A 25,473-nucleotide genomic window follows, 5' to 3' on the forward strand; every position below is an offset into this window, starting at 1 on the left:
AATTGTGCTTAATATGGGTTCATTTTTGCTGAGAATACTAAACAGATTATATATAATTCTAGTTATTCATGATAGCTAGAATGTTAATCTAACACTTAAGTTATTGTTTGAAAACTAGTTCAATTATTGGAGAGTTGTTTTTTTGTTACAACTCAAATGTTATATTTGTTAATATTTTGCTAAATCATCAAACTTTAATTGATCAGGTATTTTGTTTAAAAATTTAAATGAAAATCAATATTATTTTTTCCCTTTTTTTTCCCCTTTTGGTCATGTATTTCCCCCTAACCTTAGAGTGTTCACTACTTTCCTATGTGATAAGGTTATATGAATATTTTGTAAGTACTAACATTGAATGATAAGTTACAAAACATAGTTCATACCTGCTCTTGCTTTATACAATCCATGCTCTGCACATGACCTTCTACAATTACTTTAATTGGGAACATTCTCATAGGATAGAGTGTTCCCCCTTTTGAACAGGGAAGGTCAAGGATTTTCTTTCCAATTTAACTGTTCTTTTAAATCAGGGCACACTTGGTGATGCAATAGTTGATACCATTTCAAGATGCTACAATTTCATCACATACTTCTTAAACTTTTAAATGCTAACTTATTTCCAACTCAGAGGAGAATGATTTGCCTAAGGAAACATATTCAGAAATTTTGATATTTTGACATAGTCAATGTTACTCATATAAAACATTTCCGAACCAGAATGAAAATGGTAATTTTAAAATAATATAAGAAGCAGTAATCGTCCTCACTGGTGTGGCCCAGTGGATTGTTCATCATCCCACAAATAGAAAGGTCACTGGTTTGATTCCCAGTCAAGTCACATGCTTGGGTTGCAGGTCAGGTCTATTGTTGGGGGTGTGTGAGAGGCAGCCAATTTATGTCTCTCTCACACATCAATGTTTCTCTCCCTCTCATTCTTTCTTCTTTCCCTTCTTTCTTAAATAAGTAAATAAGTAAGTAAGTAAATAAATAATATTAAAAAAGAAATTCTCTCTATATTAAAAAGCATTGATTTTATACCTGTGAGTATAGGCTATCCTTTGTAATTTTCTCTGTAATTATTTATTAATAAGTTTCAATTAATCAAATATTTCTGAAAATCTATTTTTAAAAATGTTACTAGGGCTCCTACAAAAATATTTGTAGTATTTGTTTTTGAATTACTAAGTAAATTGCCTATACCTATAAAAATATTAATACATATGTAGAGCTAATCATACACTTTTGATTATGAAATTTTGTATTAAAACTTAAATCATTCTCTATAATGCAAGAAAGTTTTATTTGCTATCACATTGAATGAATGCATACCTGATATTTTGATCCAAGAAGTGTGACAGCATTAACAAATAACCCTGACATTGTTCTACATCATCTAGTCAACGAGCAAATATATATATTATGTAATTCACTCTAGTAGCTAAATTGTTCTCTTCTTCTTTTTTAATGGGATTGTTATATGCCCGTTATTTTCTAAATGGATTTTCAGGCATAATACATTTTTTTAAATAATACTAAAAGACATGCAAACATTAAGATACATTAGACATACGTATATTAATATGTGCATATATCTACTGTATATACACACCTAGTAAGATACACATATATGCACATCCATATACGTATGCAATGGAACATAAATAAAATGTGAAAGCTAGACAGGATGTTTATCATAGTGTGATAGAAAAGAATAAAAAGCCACAGAAAAAATTCAAAGTTTTATTTGGTCTTTAACAAAACACAAAGAGATTTCCAGCCAAGATGGAGGCATAGGAAGATACTCTTTGCCTCCTTGCACAACCAAAAGAAGGACAACAGAAAATTTAAAAACAAAAAAATAACCAGAACTGCCAGGAAACTAACTGTATGGAAGTCCAACTACCAAGGAGTTAAAAAAGAAACATTCATTCAAAACAATAAGAGGAGTGGAGATGGGCACCAGGGGTGGAGAGGACAATCAGCAAGGTGGCAGCTGGAGGACCAGGTGAGCAAGGTGGCAGCTGGTTGAACTGAGGTGGGCAAGGCAGCCCCACATTTGCATGTGGATAAACCGGGAGGAACAGACCATACAACCCAGGGTTCTAGTGTGGGGAAAGAAAGCCTAAAAACTTCTGACTGTAAAACCCCAGCAGCAGGAGAAACTCTCAGCCTCACAGAAGAGTTTGTTGGAGAGACCCACAAGGTCCTAGAATGTACATGAAGCCACCCACTGGAATCAGCACCAGAAGATCCAAATTTGCTTGTGGGTAGTGGGAGAAGTGACTGAAAGCCGGCTGAGAGCCAAGCAAGTAGGATTTTTGCCTCTCTTACCCTTCCCCCACATACAGTGTCACAACACAGGGAAGTGGCTTGCCAGGCCCTGGCAAATACCTAAGGCTTTACCCCTACAATGTAACAGGCATGCAGAAACAAACAAAAAAAAATATGGCCCATATGAAAGAACAGATCAAAGCTCCAAAAATAGAACTAAGTGATAAAGAGAGAGCCAACCTATCAGATGCAGAGGTCAAATGCTGGTAATCAGGATGCTCACAGAAATGGTTGAGTATGGTCACAAAATAGAGGAAAGAGTGAAAGCTATGCAAAGTGAAATAAAGAAAAATATACAGGGAATCAACAGTGAAAGGAAGGAGACCAACACTCAAATCTACTATTTGGAGCAGAAGGAAGAAACAAACATTCAACCAGAACAGAATGACGAAACAAGAATTCAAAAAATGAGGAGAGGGTTAGGAACCTCCTAGACAACTTTAAATGTTCCAACATCTGAATCATAGGGGTGCCAGGGGGAGAGAAGGAAGAGCAAGAAATTGAATACTTATTTGAAAACATAATGAAAGAGAACTTCCCTAATCTGACAAACGAAATAGACTTTCAGGAAGTCCAGGAAGCTCAGAGAATCCCAAAGAAGTTGGACCCAAGGAAGCACACAGCAAGGTACATCATAATCACATTACCCAAGATTAAAGAGAAGGAGAGAATCTTAAAAGCAGCAAGAGTAAAGGAGACAGTTACCTACAAAGGAGTGCCCATAAGATTATCGGCTGCTTTCTCAAAAGAAACCTTGCAGGCAAGAAGGGTCTAGAAAAAAGTATTCAAAATCCTGAAAAGCAAGGACATATATCCAAAATTACTCTACCCAGCAAAGCTATCATTTAGCATGGAAGGGCAGATAAAGTGCTTCCCAGATAAGGTCAAGTTAAAGGAGTTCATCATTACCAAGCCCTTATTATATGAAATGTTAAAGGGACTTTAACTATCTAAGAAAAAGAAAATGATCAAAACCATGAATAGTAAAATGACAACAAACTCACAACCATCAACAAATGAACCTAAAAAAACCAAAACCAAAAACAAACTAAGCAAACAACTAGAACAGGAACAGAATCCCAGAAATGGAGATCACATGGAGGGTTATCAGTGGGGAAGGGGAAGGGGGAGAATGGGGGAAAAGGTACAGGGAATAATAAGCATAAATGGTAGGTACAAAATAGGTAGGGGAAGGTTAAGAATAGTATAGGAAATGAAGAAGCCAATGAACTTACATATGTATGACCCATGGACATGAACTAAGTGGGGGATGCTGTTTGGAGGGGTGGTGCTGGGCAGAGGGGAATAAAGGGGAGAAAAAAATAGTACAACTGTAATAGCCTAATCAATAAAATGTATTTTAAAAAACAAAAAGAAAAAAATGAGAGAGAGGAGAAAGAGGCAAAAGGAAGAAGGGAAAAAGGAAGGAAGGGAAAGAAAGAGAGAAGGAAGGAAGGATTGGAGTGAGGGAGAAAGAAGAGAGGGGAGGAGTGAGAAAAAGGGAAGTGTAGCAAATTATTATACAGTGATAAGAATATTGTCTCTTAGGTCAGATTATATCTCTTCTAATTCTAATTTTATTACTACTAACTTGGGCAAGTTATTTATTGTCTCTAATTTTTAGTTATCTTAGCCCTAAATGTGACTTATGATAATACTTTTATATTTGTTATGGCAAATGGACTAAATGAGCAAAACCATATAACGTTAGTTCCACAGTACAGGGCAGGGCAAAAGTAGATTTAGTGTTGTGAGTATGTGAAAAACAGTTAATTCTTGTATTATTATTTTTAATTATTGAATTATTTTCCATACAAACAACTGTAAAGTGACTTTTGCTCCACCCTGTATTGTGCAGAGTACTAAATATATAAAGTATTATAATACTTATGATATATTTTCATTGTAGTCTATATTATTATATATAGGAATGTGCATTATGCAAATAATTAACTATTGATATATGCTTGAAAAAGGATATTTAAACAAAATGATATGCCATATATGTCTCATCAAAAAGCAAATTTTTCGAGTTTCAAAGTATAAGTGAAAGACTTATACAATCAGGAAGTCAGCTATCAGAGATTACATAGTTATTGATATTTGATACTGCCTTAATTAAGTATATCTTAACTTAAAGAATGGAACTTGCGGTTCATGTTCTTTGTTCTTCTGCTACAATATACCAATTGAAATAGTATTTAATATTATGCTTGGATGAAAATTTTACATATATATACATAAAATTGGACTTACTTTTATATCTGATGTAAGTATCTGACTCAACAGCACTTAAACAAAATAAAGGACACAATATAGCTCATGAATGTTAATTTGTTTCACAATACCTTGTTGTATTGTGAAGTATGTTTGAGAAATATTTGAGTGGTCTATAGTGATTTTTAATTAACAAGGTATTTAAAGTGTTTACTTTTTAAACATAAGAATGTGGGATGCCTCTTGAATTGGTGGATGGAGGAGACAGCAAAATCCTACCATGTAAGACCAGATGTCCAATTTTCCTCAAGAAACATTTTTTATTTTAAAATCTTTGTTTAAAGTATAGTGGTTAAAAAAAGAGAGAGCTCAAAGTAATTGTTAGGATAGTCAGAACTATCGTCAGTGACTGATTTAATCTCTCTGAATTTTTACTACCCTCTACTTGAAAGAAAAAGATATGAAATGCATTTTTCCAAATTGAGATTCTACCTTCTAAATTTAGTTGAGAGTAATGAGTATAGAAAGGAAAGAAAATATATTAGCTTCCTAGGGATACCCTAACAAAATACCACATATTGGGTGGTAAAACCACAAAAATTTTTGCCATTTAGTTCTGGAGGCTAAAAGTCCAAAATCAAGATTTTGGCTGCGCTGGTTCCTTCTGAGGACTATGGCACTCCCATCCTTTCTTCTAGCTTCTGGGAGCCTCAGGTGTTCTTTGGTTTGTAGATGACTTGCTCCCTGTATCTACACATCGTCTTTCCCCTCTGCCTATTTTTCTTTTCACATGGCATTATTTATGTGAGGTCACCAGTAATACTGAATTAGGGGTCCACTGTATTCCAATATGAGCTCATCAGTTGTTAGGGGTTAGGACTTCATCATATAAATTGTGGGAATACAGGATTGAAGCCATAACAGAAATCTAGTTTTATTTTGTTTTAGGTAATATTCTAGTTTGATTTTGTTTCAGTTAGTATTCTGTAACCAAATGTAACCCTTATTAAAGCTGGTATTTTCATCCTTATTTACCTCCTGTGACTGTTTCACAATATTTTACTATGTCAGAACTGCAGAGGTGGATGGGAAATAATTAGTATGCTTAGCACTGACCGTAGGTAACTAAATTCATAAGGACGTGAAGATCTGCAATTGTTGGAATCCAACAAGGATTACTGTAGTCTTGATATGTCTAATATTTCAAGCATTATATATAATTCTTGGTTTCTTTGCATCAGATGAGGGTGTTAGAAAAAGGGTAGTTAGAAAATGAGAAATTAGGTCTGTTTCAAAAAGATGTTCTGTTTATTCAAATGTTTTGTTTCTTCAGGAAGCATTATTATTTTCCCCAGAATGAAGAATTTGTCTCTCAGAGATTCTTTGTACTCAGTAAAATTGCTTTCCAAATGCCAGAATTATCTTGGCCAATTTGTTCTCTGTTCAGTAAAAAAAAAAAAAAAATTACCTATTCAATGGCAAACACTTTTCCAACTGTTTTGAAAGTTTATCACTTCTCTTTAAATGTGTACTGCACTAGCCTATAGCATTTCTACTAAATGAGAAATAAAAGATCTTTCTTGTTCCACTTTTAGTAGTGTATTGTTAAATATCACATTGCAAATGTGATGATAATTTGAAATAGACATTTTAACATGGAAACATTTCTCTTAAATTTACTTTTCTTTTAGCAAAAATAAATGTTGAATTTTTAAAATGTCTTTTCAATGTTTATTATATTTTTTATATTGTCTTAAAATATTTGCTAACTTAGTATGGTCTATTGTAATAATACATTCATGATAAAATTTTTCCTTAATTCTAGGACCTGCATTTATAACACTCTGCACATATTAGCATAGTTTCAACTATTAGGATGTATCTTATAATTGATATCAACTTCAGTAGGGTACTTGATTTTCCTCTCCATGCTCTCATAGCCAACTATATTATTAAATCAATTATGTACCTCATAAACAATAGTTTAGTCAAATCAAGGAATGTGTTATAAAATCATTCTTACATTTCTCACTTGAAAATAATGAATTCATTCATGCAATTAGTATTCTGGTACTTCTAAAATTACGTAAGTATGGTGACCATATGGTCTGTTTTGCTCAGGAAGCCTGAATTTTATGTCTACTCTCTTATCATAACCATAGCATATAATTTTACTCTGGAATGTGTCACTGTGTGGATGAGAAGTTATATATTTATAAATAAGTGAGATTAATCTGTAGTTTTTATTCAATATTATATTTGTCAGATTATATCATAAACATATTTTAACTCAGTCACTTTCAGTTTATAGAAAATAAATATATATTTCTCAAATATGAAACTTCCTATTTATACAAGGAAGACTAGATTAAGAAATCATTATTTCTTCTGTCAAAAAAGCTTGATTGTTACCAACGACATTATGACAAGTTTGAAAATATTATGTAAAATATCAATATAAGAAACATTCGAACCTGTAGAGAATTTTTGTGAGTTTATTTAAGCCAATCTAGTGACAATTGCTAGAAAGCAAAATCTCAAAGGACTGAGAAATGCTCAAGAGAATGGCTGTTTAGCAATCTTTTTTTTTTTTTAAGATTTCATTTATTTATTTTTAGAGAGAGAGGAAGGGAAGGAGAGAGAAAAATAAACATCAATGTGTGGTTGAATCTTTCATACCCCCCACTGGGGACCTGGCCTGCAACCTAGGCATGCACCCTGACAGGGAACTGAACTGGCAACCCTTTGGTCTGCAGGCCAGCACTCAATCCACTGAGCCACACCAGTCAGGGCTAGCACCTTATTTTATACATTATACTCAAAACAGGAGGCATAAGGGGGTTATAAGAAATCCACTGGTGATAGATTAGGGAAGTGGCAGAAAGCAAAGCAATGGTGGGGAGCAACCTCTGGGATTAGATAAAATGCAAAATGATAGACACATGCTTGATATACACAGGTGGGTATAGGATAGTTAACAGTTAACAATTAACAGGCTAACAATAACAATGAGGGGAATTGTGGTCTCCCCCTGGTGTGGTGCCTCTACTTTCAGGGGTCCAGAAAAAGGATATATGACATTCCAAGGGTATGTTATCATAAATGCTAAAAGACAACACACAGGCTTAGTTCAGGTAAAGATTGACCTTTGTTCAGGTAAAATTCTTGTCTGGTCTAGGACAAGAATGCCAGCCATAAACTGGTTTTAAGTTAGAAAGTTTTAATTTCAGACCATCCTATGTAATTACTTTAGGTCTCAGAGTTTGTAAAGCTGCCACACAGGCCTCACTTGAGAATGTCAGGTTTCACATATGGCCCCCTTCCTTCCACAATTTCTATAAAAGATCTAGATTGTTGTCTTATTGTAACTGAGCAAACTGGGGCTCGGCCACATGGCACCTTGACACATGACCCGATAGTTAGTGTTGAAGAAAACAGGTTTTTATTGACAGGGTTCCAGCCTCGTGGGTACTGAGAGCGCTTTTGCTCAGAGCCCTCCTCTCCCGTGAGAACTAGCACTTCCCTTGCTCCCGAAAAGGCTACAAGCCAAAGCTATGCCCAGAAGTTCCCCGTATCCTTATCTGTTCTTAAAACGGCTGTGCAAACAGATCCTCATCCCCTCCAGAACGTGCACTCGTGGGTTTCAGAGTCTCCATCCTCTCACAGCAGCTCTCTCCATCAGGATCTGGAGTGTGCTGTTCTCAGCCTCCATTTAATGGCTCAGGGGAACATGGGTCATGTTACACCAGGTCATGGTGGAGTCCAGGGAGGCACACGTCCCAAGAGAATGACTCCTCTGTACATCCTTCAGAGAAGCAGAAGTCTGAAGCTCAACATTCCTGGTCACAGTTCAGCTCCAAGCATCTCTCACAAATACGTGCTTGGTTAGGCAGGTCCCTGCACAGCTTCATCCCTGCTGCCATCTTCTCCAGGGCAGCTTCTCAGCAGGCCTGCTCTTTCTTCCTCTAGACCTCATGGCATGGTCTTACTGTAAACCATGCGGCTTTCCCCTTATACACCACACCTCATGATGGACTGTGCCCCAATACACTCCATTTCTAACCACATGGCTTCTTCCTCCTCTCTCTGCCTGCCTTTATTTTAAATGGTCAGCACAGAACTTCCCATGTACCACATATCTGGCCTCTCCTACAATGTTTCATTTTTACCAGTTCCCCCCTGTATCTTTTACATTCTTTCAGCTGCCATCTTTAGTCAGGGCAAGAGATCCCAGTGATGCAGGGCTTTTGGCATGGGCATCCACCTCCCCTGGCCATGTCTCAAGTCACTATACACTGTTAAAATCATGCACACCTCTTGCCCTGGGCAGCAGACCTCTCCCCTTCAAGACTGACAGGGATATTAATTCGCTATTGTTATGCAAAGTATCTTAAATGCCATATCATCCACTTCCCCCTTCCCCTAACCAAGGTTTGTGGGATTTTTTTTCTCCTATTTTCAGGGGACCCTTGCTCTGCACCCTGTTACATTCTGTTAAAAAAAAGCAACTTGTATAAATTGATCATTTCTATAATGTATACTAAGCTATAACTATGCAAGTGTAGTTTATTTGGATATGTCACCAAACCTAGATAATGACTTACCAGAGAACACATCCAATAAATCCCTTCCTTATAAATTCATATCGAAAATAATAAACATGTAAATGTAGACTCACAAAAAAGAGAAAAAACACCCCTTGTTCAGTGTTTCTCAAGAAAGAAATAAAATCATATTAAATGAATAGATTACTGTATAGACTAAATTTTTTATGAGGTAAGAAAGATGTCAGTCTCATTAGAGACAGCGGCAAATAGAGAGGTGGTGAAAAACAGGAAGCATAGCGTTAATCAACATACTTGTTTCAGGGCTCCTGACACTGTAGAATGGGAAAAATAATTGTCACTGTACCCTTCTAGGTTCTTGGCTGAGAGTCCTCAATAAGAGAAGACAGATTAAATGGGGAAATACAAACCAAACTTTAATAATGCAGGTACTTACTGTACATAGGGAAGATCCCCAGGAATAACGAGTTACTCCTAGAAATATCCCAAGTTACCACCTTAAATATCACCACCAGCTATGGACAAAAGAAAGATGTTTTGGGTGGTGAAGGGCCATTTACCAAAGGTTTACAGGAAAAAATAGTAAATAAGGGTATGGTTGTTATGTAGATTTAAGTCTTTGCCTTTTCCATTGATAAGATTTACTAAGAAATTTGGTTGGGGTGGGGTGGAGGGAAGGGGAGAAAATGCAGACAATTGTAACTGAATAAAAATTAAAAATAAATAAATAAATAAATAAACAGATTAAAAAAAAAGAAAAATTAGATCATTCTCCTCTTAGGTCAGAGAAGGAGATGCCTTTACAAATGGAGATTTTTCTTTTAAGTGTAAATGTACCCTACAAAATTGTAACTTGATTTTCAGAGCTTCTCCTCTATTTCTTAAAAATAAGCAGCCCAGGATAATCCTGATGCCAAAGAGCATATTTTGAGGTGGCAAATTCTTCTCCCTTTCACCACCAGGAAGCTTGTCTGCACCAGCACCTAAGGCCTGTGGATGAAAATGGAGTTCTATGGAAAGTAACCTTACAGGGTGATTTGATCATAAATTCCTAACTGGGCAGGTCCTGGTGGGTAATGATGCCCCAGGCACATAACTTCTTTAGAAAAAAGCTTATTATTTCTTAGAGCAAGCTCTGTCCATTGTTTCTGTGCATTGAGGTTAACTTACCCTTGAAATGCCTCTTTTTAGACCCCTCTTTGCTTTCTTCAACTTTCATACAATCTTTGTTACTTTCCTTCCTTAAGTTTAAACTCATAAAAGAAGCTACAAACTGTCATTTCTTTGAAGCATTTACCTTGGTCTGTTGAGATCTTGCATTTATCTCAGTCTGTTAAGATCCTCTCTTTGACTCTTATTTTTATAGAAATTCCCTATATGTTTGGTAATTCTTACATTGACAGATGTTGCAACAAATGGTGCCAAGTTCATTTTGCCCAGGAACATGGGAATTAATATAAGCAAAGGAGGACACAATTGCACAGTCTCTCAGAAGGCTTGCAAAGAAGGAAGGAACTACCCTGAATAGGAGGCAGCCCAAACTCATGTAACTTATTCTGGGACATTAGAGTAGATAATTTTCCCCCAATTCTAAGGCACTGCAGATACAAAAGTAAGAGGTAGAAAATGCATAGTTTTTCCCTCAGGATTCACAGTAGTAAATGGAAAGCCAAGAAGCAGATGTTAGCTTGGATCCACTATAAAGACAGATTAGCTAGAGGAGGAGCAGGAGTATGAGTGTCAGGAACCAAATTAGAGTGTCAAGGGGGAGTTGGGATTTGTTCCCAAATAATACTGCAATATTAGTCATAGGGTTGGCCAGGTTCCCTTGGCTAAATTATTTGGTTTTCTCAGGACTATAAACCATATATATGCTTTCACAATTCTATTATTGACACTAATTTCAAAGTTCTAATACCTACTAATTTAACACTAGTATAACATTTAAAAATAGTTATACTATATAAGGTGTAGTTTCAATAGATGGCTCTCTCACCACCCATAAGGGCTGGCCAAGGGGCCTCTGGCCAGAAGGAACATGTATTGCTTTGGGAATAGGTTGTAACTCCCACCTGATCTCTTTTGGGAGTGGCTTCCTGTCCTGTGACTACTTCCTGAACTTTTCCTTCTGCACATACACACTGAGGTAAAGTAGTTCAGACTCACACATAGAACCCATGCCTCCTTTGTCTGGGGCCCCCTATAATGAGCCTCAGACTGCAGGAGGGTCAGTCTCTCTTGCACCAACCGGCCACCACTGGGGCACTTCCCTGTAATGTGAGTAGTAAATGCATGTTCACATCTGCTAGTCCTCTGGGTGGTTTTTATGGAATCCCATGAACCCTTAAGCAGTTCCCCAGTTTTGAACTCCTGTGCTACACAAGGGAACTCAATGACATTTTAATTTACCCACATACCATATTTTTAAATTCAGTTTTTCTTAATAAATTCTCTTATCTTGAGAATTAACTCTTTAGCACACAATAAAACTATTTTAAATTTCCTTAATTTACTGACTCACATTTTGTTACTTTTAATTTTGTCTAAGACATTAACCTCACTTCACTTAGTTACTTATTTTTACATAAAGTTTCCAGACTGCTAAATTGGGATTCTTAGATTTTTCAGTAAGTTATATTAGTATGTCATACACTACCATCTGTCACTTAATTTATTTTGCAATTTCTATTTGACAGTATAGTGCTAATAATAGTTTTAATTGTTAGTAAAATACATAATATTTCATGTTATATAGCAAGGAAACTTGTGGTACAGCTTGCCAGGAATATGCCTTGTTTAATGAGTAACATTTATTATTTATCAAAATATCAATACACATATCTGTTATTTGATGTTAATTATATTTTAAGTTCAAATTAAGCAATTCAGTAACTGAGTTCATAGAAAAGTTTATCTATGAAAGTGAGCAGATTATGCCACCCCCAAAATATATTTCTTGAGCATAAGGTTTATTTTAGGCTTATTATTATTATTATCCTCTGGTGAGGATTATTATTACTAAGTCCTCACGAGAGGATATGTTTATGTTTATTGATGAAAGAGAGAGACATCAATGTGAGAGAAACATTGATTGGTAACCTCCTGTGTGCACTCCAACCAGGGATTCAACCCACAACCTCGGTATGCGCCCTGACCAGGTGTTGGACCCTCAGCCTTTTTGTGTATGGAATGATGCTTCAACCAACTGAACTACCTGGCCAGGGGTGTATTTTGGGGTTATTATTTTTAATAAATAGCAGACATAGGAAAAGCTCTGAAAGCTTAAATGTTACCCTTTCATAAGAAACATTTACTTTTATAAGAGAAATATCCATTTGTAAGGGTGTCTACCTCTCTGTACCAGGAAGAGAATCTCAAGAAACTCTTATCAGTGGAAAAGGCAATGACCTAAATCTATATAATAACCCTATGCTTGTTTACTGTAATTTTCCTGATAACCTCCCATAGCTGGCTTCTCCAGCTTCCAACATCTTCATTTGTCTTTAGCTGGAGATGGTATTTAAGATGTTAGCTTGGAAAATCTCAAGGAGTTACTCAGTTTTCATATAAAAAGGTATATATGTTATTATTTTTTTTGTTTTTCTTCTATTTATCAGTATTTTTAGTACAATGGGGGTCTCGGTCAAGAACCCAATGTGGACTTCAAGAACCCAAGAAGAAAGATTGATTTGATGTGAACCTGAGAAAGAATTTATATGCTGAGACAGACTGCCTATGGTCAACCAAGGCCCCACATTTTATTATAATAAGGGTGTAGCAGTCATTTGCTCATCATCATTTCCATATTCTGTATAATAGGAAAAACCTTAGACTGAAATCTCAGCTTCCCAAATAATGCCCCACTTGTTTATGCCATCTAATTCAAGCACTACAGGAAAACCCTAGTTTTGTCTTTCTATCAATAGACTGAGACCTGTCCAATCAGAATTGCACAATTTGGATACTCCATTTACATCAAATGGACCTGATTGAGAACATGGGTAAAAACTTCCCCTATAAAGGAGGGCCTCCCTTTTGTCTCAGTGAAACACAATTTAAGTTGTTATCTAAATCTGTGTCCCTGGGCTACAGCTCCTTTTGCTGTAATGAATGCCTTTTATTTTTTATTACAGTCTAAAATTGCTTTTGGTCTATACCAGAAAGATAGAGGGAAAATAATTTCCTTTTCTACAGCTACATAAACAGGTTGATTTATTCTGAGATGTGACCATATGCCCAGTGGAAAGCATGTGCACAACCTGAGTTAACTATGATGGAACCATATGTATTAGGAGCAATATACATGTGAGCTCTAGAAGTAACACACTTGGCAAATCAGTTGATATTCCCTGATGTCTCTTCACTGACATTGTTTCAGGCCATAATCTTTACTTTTAAAAAGATATTTAGGCTTCAGTAAAGTGCCTAAATCTATGATCAGACTCTCTTTTTATTACTTCTGTGGACTCCAAGAAGATAGAATTTTTTTTTAATGTGAAAAGAAATGTATCTGCAGAGATAGACCTAACATGGTCAAATGATGACCCACATTTTATAATTAATAGGAGCCTAGTGGTCATTTTCTGACAGGGGTTTCTCACATATTCAGTATTCTGGGAAGAACCTGACACTGAACTCTCAGCTTTCCACATTATGTCCCATTTGTTTACACATTCTGAGTCACCAACAGCAAGAAAACCTGGTTTCATCTTTCTACTAGTGGATTGAGACTTGCACCATCCCATGAGAACCGCACAATTTGAATACCTCATTTGCATAAGTTAGGAAGTTGTACTAGCATAGATCATTAATTAATTATTATCAAGGAATTGAGCAAAGGGTATCAGATATTAGACCTAATATAACTGGCAAACTGAATCAGATATTAGGACAGCCTTCCATTAAGTGCACTAGGAAGCTATAGCATTTATAGACTCATTCACACATCCCAGGGGAATACTTTCCAGGAGGTCAAGGAGATTTAATCCTTGGAGTAGACAAGAAATCTCCCCGGAGGTGCTACCAGCCTGATACTGGACTATGGGAAGAAGGAGGAGAGGAAAATTCCTCTGCTGGGTACAAGTATTCCATATGAAAGATGCCTCCAATTTGTTTCAGTAGACCACAATTCAGGTTTGTACCTGAATCTGTGTATCCTGGGTTGCAGCTCTTTTGTTCAAATAAATCCTTGTTATTCTTTATTTCAGTCTAAAATTAATTTTTGTTTACACCTCACTTCCTAATCCAACTATAAAATTGAACGAGGGGATGAGAAAAGTGATGCTACTAAGAGTCCTTTAACCTGCAGTTTTTGGTATTGTGTCAGGAAAAGTAGAAATGTTAAAAATATTTTATTTATCTACTCATTGTAATGGTGTCAGTGATGGTGATAGGGAAACTCAAGAGTTAAAGATTTTAGTTTTAGTTGATAGGCTTAAGTGACTAGTGCTTGTAGAAACCTGTTATTCCAAGAACTGGAATGCATGACCACATAACTCGAGGAAGTGGACAAGCAATTCAACCTTTGTGCCCCGAGGGGTGGGCAAGTGATGGAGATGGTAACTGATGCATTGTGTTCTAGGGAGGGAATGCCGGTGATGCAGATAAAGGATGGTTGATCAACAGATAAAGAAGTACTAGTAAAATTGCTTCCAGACTACAACCCTTACCCAGTTAACCTTTTTTTCTAAACTCCTTACCTACCCTTCTATCCAATTAACTTCTTTCCAAACCTGTTACTCACTCTTTCATCTCCTTATAAAAAGGTCTCCTTGAAAGGAGATGTTAAGATGTTTTTTTTGAGAGTACATAACCCGCTGTCTTCTCAGATTGCTGGACATCTGAATAAAGAGCCTATATTCAATCCTTGTCCCTACTTGTTGGTTCTGGTAGTGACAGACATGAACACTGACCCCTCCAATTTCAATGATATTTATAGTGTAGCATTTTAATTGATTATGAGTGCAAATACAGACACTGCCTGACTCACATAACAAAAATACAGTTTTTTTTTTTTTTTTAATCCTCATTGAGATTTTTTTTCTCATTGCTTTTTCAGAAGGAGGAAGGGGGTGGGGAGAGACATCAATGTGAGAGAGAAACATTGATTCGTTGCCTCTTGTATGCACCTTGACTGGGCAGCGAACCTAGGTGTTTTCCCCTGACCAGGAATGGAAACTGCAACATTTTCATTTATGGGACAATACTCCAGACAACTGAGCCAAAATGGCCAGGACCAAAAACACAGTCTTTACTTCCTATGGTTTTTCCCTTATCACCAAGTAACATCAACTCTCAAATGTTTGCTAAAAGTTTAGTATAAATGTTTTGGAATTGGTTAGATTATTATCAATGAAAGAAATGTTTTGTTTCTTATTAACCAATTATTTTCAATTTGTTCATACATATGGTATATTAAGAAACAAGAGGTATTGGGTAAAAATTGATAGGTCCTTGATATAAAAAAATCTGATATACTACTGAGAATTTGCATGTAATAGAAACTATTACTGTGTATTCTTAAGCACTTTTTAAAATTGATTCTCTTTCTTACTGTTAAGATAAAACAACAGGCTCATAATAAAGTTGGTGTTGCTAAGCTCCACCAGGACTTAATACCTAACTGTAGTTTTAGCCTCTCCCCAGAATGGAATTTTAAACTAATTGGTCTGGAATTTCCTGTTCAACACCAGTGAGGTGATCTGTTTGATAAACCCATACCTTCCCCTTAGGGGAAGGTGACCTGCCTGAAATAATCCACTTTTAACTTTGTTGTTGCTCCCTCTTTCTGCCTGTTAAAAACTTTCATTTTGTCAACTTCTTGGAGAAACTTTCTGTTTACTAGATGGGATACTGCTTAATCCATAGATCTCTGAATAAAGCCAATAATATATTTAAAAATGTTTTATTTATTTATTTTTAGAGAAGGGGGAGGAAGAAAGAGAAGGAGAGAAACATCAGTTGGTTGCCTCTCATATACAGCTGACTGGGGATTGAACCCATAAGTGAGGCATGTGCCCTGACCATGAATTGAACTGGTGACCTTTTCTCTCTGTAGGACAACATGCAAATAACTCAGCCATACCAGTCAGTGCAAGCCAGTGATATTTTTAGTCAGTTGAATTTTTTTCTTTAACGCTATCTAATATCTTCTACATCTCTGATTTTTTCCTATTCATTGTATAATATAGCATATGGTCTAGCATTTTAATTTTTATAGACATTATTGAGATGATTTTATTTACTTTTTACAACCATAGATCAATAAGTATGTCTCACTCATTCTTATTACAAAAGATCTCAAGAAATAATTTATAGTTATTTCTTCCATTTCTTCCCCATAAATGAACAGTTTGGTTTCTTGACCTCATGGTACTGAAAGGAGGAATGGGGAGAAAATGCCGACAATTGTAACTGAATAAAAATAAAGAAAAAGATGTTGGGCAAAGCAAAAATAAATAAATAAATAAATACATAAATACCACCAATTCTTCTTAATTATTAAACATAACTTTTAAAAAAATTCTCATCTTCCTTGATTTCTTATACCTTTGATTATGTTAAATATTACTCTTTGTTCTTAAAACTTTTCTTAACTTTTTATTTACTTTACACTAGGCTATTTCCTTTTTTATCAATGATAGTTTATTTTTTTCTATTGTCACCAAAAGTAATCATTGTCCTAATTTTATCCTTTATCTTTTTTCTAAAGGAGAAAACCTCCCTACTTTTATTTAAGGTTTCAATTATGGTCACTATGTAAACAAAATCTAGTTTCTCTGAACTTGTGATTTTCTTTTGTTGATAACCCTTTTCAGTTCCCTGTTTCTCTCTCAATCACCAAGCCTCTGAATAGGTGTCTAGCTTGGTCCCCCTCTCTGAAGATTAGCCATGGGCTTTTCTTCTATCTCTGCTCCCATTAATTTCTCCCCACACCTGCCATTTCCTATCTGGTATTCTTGTTTTAGCTGCTCTATATTTCAATTCTTCAGTGTTGCTCTGTACTACAATTCTATATGTGATACAGAGAGATCTGATCAGATCACTGGGGAGGAGTAGGGAGGGATCATAGGAGGAATTTTCCCAAAGCAATGGTAAATAGCCTAGTATGGGATTGGCTGAGAAGCCAATCTCCAGAGTGCATGGAATTATGGGCCAGAAGGTTTAAAATAAAAGGAGGGCAGAGACTTTCCCTTCTTCAAGGATGCTTGGATGATCATGCTGCAGCTGCCTGCATTTCCCAAAGGATGGTGTTTTGAATGGGAGGAGAAACTGGGCATAGCCTAACATTGAGCTGGTCTGGTAGAGGGTGGCAGGGTTATTCTTCTTTGGGTGCCTTAGATGGCACAGGCTCTGAGGCACAAGCCTGCCACTCTTCCAACATCATGTGGCTTTTGTATCTTAGGTTGGTTTGTAAAGTAATCCTATAGAAATAAAATAATTAAAAACTAACAGGAAGAATTTTAAGGGAACTCAGAAGCTGAAGAGTTTAGCTTTAATGATTAGGCTTAAGTGATTAATGCATGTGTAAAGCTGCTATTCCAAAACTATGTAGCTTTGGAGTAAAGACTCCATTCTTTTATTCCCAAACCTTTACCTCTGGAATTTTGCCTGGAGGGTGGTGGTGGGCAGCGGGATCCCCCTACTTGTTATTCGGTAACATACTCATTTTGCACAGTGAGGCTAAATTATTTTTTAGGTATTTCATAAAAATGAGGTTATATATTATTAGATGTCCAAAGTACATAAAGGCAAATATTGGCCAATGTTCTTACAATTTGATGAAGAAATAAGGATAGCATTTAATAACGTTTACTATATAAATAGCATTAGTGGCTTAGCTAGATTTAGAGAGGCTGAATATAATCACTCCAGGCTACTATCTTTCCACTCTTGCAAACTGGAAACTATAAATTCCTAAAATAGCCAAATTAAAAATTCTAAAGCAAACAGTATATAGCTGAACTGTCCAATGGGTTCACTAGTAGCTATATTTAGCTATTAAACATTTGAAAGGTGTCTAGTCTGAATTCAGATGTCCTGTGATTATAGAATCATATCTTATTTAAAACATTCAGGACAAACAAAAGAATGTAAAATTTATATAACACTTTAAAAACATTGATTACCCATTTAAATAATATTTGGGTATTAATGTATACTCAAATTATTTATTTCACCAGTTTTTAAAAAATGTTTTAATTATTTGAAATATAAAATTTTATATTTGGCTCACATATATGGCTCACAATATAATTCTATTGATCAGTGTTTTTCTAAAAACTCCATGAATTAAGACTTGATATGCATCAAAGACTTCTCACACGATCATTTCCACTCCAATCATGACAACCTTGTTCAACTCTTAAACATGCAATAGTCCATATGATTGTCTTGCTTGTCTGTTCCTTCCTATCATCTAAATATCCTTTGGACATACTTTTGTCCTGTCTCTGCAGGCATGTATTTCTTCAATGAGACTCTGCTATTTTTTTTCTCTTGAAGAAATGGAACCCATTTCTCCATTCTTTGGAATTAGGACATAACTTTTTTGGCCAACAGAATTCAGCAGAAGCAGAGCTGTGAGTTCACTAAGCCTAGGTCTTTAGAAGTCTTATAGATTCTATTTTCATTTTATTGGAATGGTGCTCCAAAACTCCAAAACCAGTTGTGAAGATGCCCAGCCTAGCCTACAAGAGGATGAGCCACCAAGTGGAGCAAAGACAAATCAGCCTAGATGAGTCTCTCTATATCAGTCATTTCTCAGCAAGCCCCAAACATCCGTCATTGGACTGGGATATCTTGGACACTACAAATTTAATGAACCCTTCAGATGCCTGGAGCCACATGAGTAACTCTTAGGTGATTGCAGCAGAAAAAGCATCCAGCTAAACTCAATTCAAGTTAACTTACAGATTCATGGACAATTTGAATGAATGTTTCTTTTCATCCTGTGGCTATTTTGTTACTCAGTAATAGATAACTAGTACCACTTTATTTCCCTCAATATTTCAAACCTCGCAGTCCATTTAAAGTAACTTGAACTAATGAGTTTTGTGTAGACTTTTCTAATTATTACATATTATATCTGATTGCTTTCTTTTAACTGGATTGACATAATCTTTGAATATATTGTTTTTTTCTATAATTATCATTGTACAATTATTTCACAAATATAGTCCTAGCCTTCAGAGCTATGTAATTGAGCTCTTTTCCTGACAGAAAATGTGAGAACTGAAACACAGTGCTGGGGTTCATAACTCTGACAACCATCATGGCTGTGGCTGCTGCCACTTTTCAGCCATTATATGTCAGGCATATGTTTTAACTCTCAAAACTCTATGGCATAAAAAACAATTTTTATACTCAAGAGGAGTTGAGACATAAAAGGGTTTATAACTTGTAGAAGGTCACATAATGGCAGTCAGTAGGTCCAGAGTCTGAAAACAGACCAATTATCTGATGACAGAACCCATGGTCTTAACCACTTACGGGTAATAACCTCTGTAAAACTGCACAGCAAACATCGTACTTTAGGGAAATGACCTATTCTAAGGGATATAGTTAACATTATTTAGCTTCCTAACCACATTTTTGCAGTCATTTCTCCTTATTTTTCTTTGTCATTGCTGTATAGTTAAAATTGGTGAGGCTCAGATATAAGCCTCCTGATTTCCCCAATCAATATTAGATTACTAGAGTAGCTCATACCTATAGTTTTAATTACTACACGTGTCAATACTTGCAAAATTTATACCACCTAATTAGGCTTCTCTAAGTTCCATCATCTTACCAACTAAATCCATGTGCTTCTGTCAATTCTCATTATACCAATCAAATAAAAATGATTATCATCCTGGGTCTAACAGCATTATCCATCACCAACACTTTTAATCTGTTATCCATGTTGGATCATAATAAATCTTTAAAACAATACAAATCTAATCATGACATAATAACACATCTGCTGAAACACTTCCAAATACTTAATATTTGACCCTTTGCAAATTTCTGCATAGACCAGCCTCTGTGTTTTTCCTCTAGCTTTAACATTTCCATTTCACCCATGCTCTCCTTTCCTTTATTTTCCACCCACATTGGACATTTACTTCCTCAAAAAAGCCATGTTGCTCACCTATTGAGTGGCTTTGGATAAGGTGATGTTTTTGCACTACAGAAATTACCATAAAGAATATAAATAACAGTGCCATAATAAAAGTGCACATAAGTTTTTTTTTCTATTTCCTTTAACTCTTAACAGCAAAGAGAATTTAAAAAGTGGCTAAAAGGGAACAGGTGACTGTGAGGAATGTGCTGGTTGTCTGTGGCAGATGCAAGGTTATTGTTGCACCTGGTGTTAATGAATACTCCAAAACACAGAGGTCCTGCACACGGGCTCTGACAACTGAGAGAGACTAGACTTAGTGTACACGGTCCCTATCCCCTGGCTTGCTGTCCTTCAGCTACACACAAATGAAACACAGGATAAAGCCCATATCTTCAAACTGATGTTTTTAAATAATTGAGTAAATAATGACTTGTTATAGTAGTAAAAGCAAAATGAGTCTGCACCAATGATATTTTTGAAGAGAAACAAAATTGAATTAAATTAAAAACATACTTATACTCTCTATTTTTAAAAAATAACCAGAAAAAAATAGTGACCATACAGAAATAGTGCAAAAATTAAAAAGTAAAAAATAACATAAAATAGGCAAGAGACAGTTGGATGATATATTTTACTGAGAGGAACGAATAATTTAACAATAAATGTGTTATTATCTCTCATTAACATTAGAGGTTACAAAAATAACATATAAGATTATTTAAAGGCCACAACATGTCATATAAAAGATTCAACTTGAGAAATAAACGGAAGCAAAACTATCACAGCACTTTGGCATACATATAGAACACAAAAACAAAACAAGGAAGAATAGAAGCAGGTCTGATAGTAAACCAATGACATGAAGAAAAAGCTTGAAATGAACATGTAGACAATGGAGAGGAAAAGCATGTAAATAAGAGGAATTAAAATATTGTAGGAAACAGTGATAACAGAAACTCAATATCACAGTAACTCATGTAACCAAAATAAAGAAGAAAAAGATAGATAGATGAATAGGTGATAGAATTGAAAGCAAAATAGAGGAAAATATGGGATTAATAAACAATAAGTATTAATTAAAATACACAAATACTTGTGTTTCTTCTAAATAATATTACAAGGGAAAGAGTAATAATGTTTTATTTTACAGTATTTGTATGAGATAATGGGAGAAATCCTTTGAAAGAAACTAAATACAATATCCTGGATGACAAGTACACAGAAAATAAATAATATAAAGACATATTCAGTTGAAGTTATAGAGCTTTGAAATACTGAGACAAAATAAAAGTTATTTGGACAAGAAAAATGCCTGTATTAGGAGTAATAAAACAGATTGATATTAGATTTCTCTGCAATTACATTTAAAGCTAAGAAAAAAAAACAATGTCTATATATTTTTGAGGGGTAAAGGCATTTCCCAAGAAATTAATACTTAAGCAAACTGTAATTCATAGAAAAATATCCTAATACATTTAGGGCCTCAAGAAATACAGCTGAAACTCTTAAGGATTTCTTGGAAAATAATAAAGATCTTAATAAAGACATGGAATTGTGTTCCACTCTTTGTTTTAATACATAATGTAAAGGATGTTTCAGGATTCCAAGAGATGGAGTTTCTGTTTGTTGTGTTTTAAACAGGCCACTTTTTCCTCTTCAGTGAAACACTAAGCAATGTTTGCATGCTCTCAGTATTGCTGCCAGCCCTTTACCAAAGGGGAGATTTTCAAATATTCATGACTACCAGATTAGCAGAGCTAATTTTCTTAGTAGGTAGATAAAGAAGGATGTACTTTTCACAGGTAGAGAAGCTCTCCAGGTAAGACTGGGAACCTGCTTCAGACTGAATAGCATTTTGCTCGGTTTTTATCATAGTTATTGAGACAGAAATGACAATCCCCAGGCTTCTACTACTATTTAGAATGGACTTATTAGTGACATCTGATCACAAACAACCTGTCACATTTACAGGAAAACCTTATACCAGAATTTCGCCATTGTTGTTTTGCTTTCCCTTGTATCATTATTTGAAAGAAACACAAACATTTTTCTACTTTACTTAATGCTCATAGTTTATTATTCCTTGAGGATAAAAAAGTGAACATTGTTATTTGAATGGCAAGTGATAAGAGATGCCCAGGGCCATAAAATGAAATTTGTCTAACCATTTCCAGGAGTGCTCACCAACCCCAAGTCTAGACTTTTCTTCCAAGCTACATCCATAAATATGAAACCACCTATGCAAAATTTCCACTTATGTATCACAGAGGTAGTTCAAATTGAACAAGTCAAACTCAAGTTATCTTCTTCTAAATCCCCTTCACATCCAATGTTCAGTTTAAATAAATGGCACCATCATTTACCCAGTTGCTCAGGTTTGAAACTTGTGAGTCATGCATGATTTCTTCTCCACCCACAGCCCCAAATCTCTCATCCGCTAACTACAGTTTATTTTTATTGCCACGATCATGGTCCAGATTACCATCATTCTCAATTTATTAGTAATCTTCTAACATTCTTCTTTTTTCTTTTGTAATTAAATCATTTTTGCTATTATTCTATTAAAATTGTCCCAATTTTTCCCCCTTCATCCCTCTCCACCCATCCCTCCCCCCGCCCCCACCCCCACATTCAATTCCCACACTGTTTTCTTTATCCTTGGGTCATTCATACATGTTCTTTGTGTAGTCTCTTCCCCTTCTTTCCACCATAATTTCTCTCTGCTTTCCCCTCTGGTCACTGCCAGTCTGTTCCATGTTTTGATGCCTGGAGTTCTATTTTGTTCTTTAGTTTATTTTGTTCATTAGATTCCTCATATAAGTGAGATCATATCGTATTTGTCTTTCACTAACTAGCTTATTTCACTTAGTATAATATTCTCCAGTTCCATCCATGGTGTTGTGAAAGATAGGAGTTCCTTCTTTCTGTTGTGTAGTATTCCATTGTGTAAATGCACAAAAATTTTTTGATCTACTCATTTACTGATGGGCACTTATTCTTTTTCCAGCAACTTGGCTATTGTGAATAGTGTCGCTCTGAACATAGGAGTGCATAGGTTCTTTTGAATTTATGATTTGGGATTCTTAGAGTATAATCCCAGCAGTGGAATTGCTCAGTCAAAAGGCAGCTCCATTTTTAGTTTTGAAGGAAATTCCATACTGTTTTCCAAAGTGACTGCACCAGTCTGCATTCTCACCAACAGTGTACTTGAGTTCCCTTTTCTCTGCATCCTGGCCAGCACTTGTTACTTTGTTGATTGATTAATGATGGTCATTCTGACAGGTGTGAGGTAATATCTCATTGTGGTTTTAATTTGCATCTCTCTGATTGCTGGTGATTTCAAGCATCTTTTCATGTATCTATGGGCCATGTGTATGTCCTCCTTGGAGAAGTGTCTGTTCAGATATTTTGTCCATGTTTGTTGCCCTTTTCTTGATGTTGAGTCATATGAGTTCTTTACACATTTTGGAGATCAAACCCTTGTCCAATATATCATTGACAAATATGTTCTCGCATACAGTCAGTTGCCTTTTCTCATTTAGGACTTTTATGGTGTCATGACTTATATTTAAGTCTTATCCATTTTGGACCTGTACTCCGAAAACTATAGAACACTGAAGAAAGAAATTAAGGAGGATACAAATAAATGGAAGCATATACTTTGTAGATTTGAAGAATTACCATCATTAAAATGTTCATACTACCAAAGCAATCTATAAATACAACATAATTCCTATTAAAATACCAATGGCATATTTCACAGGTCTAGAACAAATATTTCAAAAATTTATGTGGAACCCAAAAAGACCCCTAATAGCCTTGGCAATCTTGAGAAAAAGAGCAAAGTAGGAGGGATCACAATACCTGATATCAAACTATACTACAAGGCCACTGAAATCAGAACAGTCTGGTACTGGCATTAGAACAGATGCATAGATCAATGGGTCAGAATAGAGAACCCAGAAACAAACCCAGGTCTCTATGGTCAATTAATATTTGACAAAGGCAGCACAAGCATACAATGGAGTAAAGATAGCCTTCTCAATCAATGGTGTTGGGAGGACTGGACTGGTACATGCAAAAAATGAAACTACATAACCAACTTATACCATACACCAGAAAAACTTCTAATATACATTTACTGCCCCTCCTCCTTCAGTGTAGACTCAGTGGTACAGAGAGATAATCTTATTAAAATTATATAATTCTACTTCTCTACTAAAAACTAGGAACTGGCTTTCCATTGTCCCCAAAATAAAAGACAATCTGCTTTGAATGGTAGAAGACCCTTTCTGAACAGAACTGCCTACCTTTCTAAGAGCTCATTGTGTTACTCTGTCAATATCATCTCCATTCTAATGCTGGGGGAGAAAATGCAGACAACTGTAATTGAACAACAATAAAATTTAAAAAAAATTAAAAACAATGATAATTGTTGGATTTTTCAAATCTTTAAATGCTTGTATTCCAATATGGCATATTAGCTGAAACTACTTTTTGTTCAAAAAGTTTTTTCTTCTGCCTTATATTTATTCATCAGTTATTTATTTCTCAGCTCCAACATTTTTGTGTGAGAAACCTTCACAAATAAACACTTCTTTCTGTCTGTGGGTAGGTATACTTTTTATGAGTTCTTTTGTACTCAAAACCACTTAATAATATTTAAATACTTAAAACATTTTAAATAACATATTTTTTTAAAAACTATGTATTCTCCACTGAGTATAATCTGTAACAACATACAATTTACCTATTTTTCTTTTTTAAAAAATACTGAATTCTTACCTTTTGCAAATATTAAGAAATTCATATTTGTCTGATTCTTTGAATTTGATTGAGGACATATTAGGCTTCTGAAACTTTATGCATGACCATTAAATAAAAATGTATGTAATCTCATGTAAATTTTAAGGAATTATATCATTTCTAAATCGAGACAACAAATCTACTGGTCTCATAATGTCATTTACATTTAACTAATGCTAAATTCACCTAATATTAAGTGCCTTGCTCATTGTAGAGTTATTGATAGTTCAAATTATGTTCTGCTCTTGATTCATAGGTAGAAATTATTGTAGTTTTGCTGTTTATAATAAAATTTTAAGAGCTAGAAATGTGCAAAGGGAGAGATAAAGAAAAGACCTATATATATTTCTATCTTAGAAATAACCACCGTTGACATTTTGGTTTACATATGCCATTCACAGATTTCATTTGTATGTGTGTGTGTTTGCATGCATTATGCATTTGATA

Source organism: Desmodus rotundus, chromosome 11 (genome assembly GCF_022682495.2).
Source record: "Desmodus rotundus isolate HL8 chromosome 11, HLdesRot8A.1, whole genome shotgun sequence".
In the NCBI taxonomy this organism is placed as follows: Eukaryota; Metazoa; Chordata; class Mammalia; order Chiroptera; family Phyllostomidae; genus Desmodus; species Desmodus rotundus.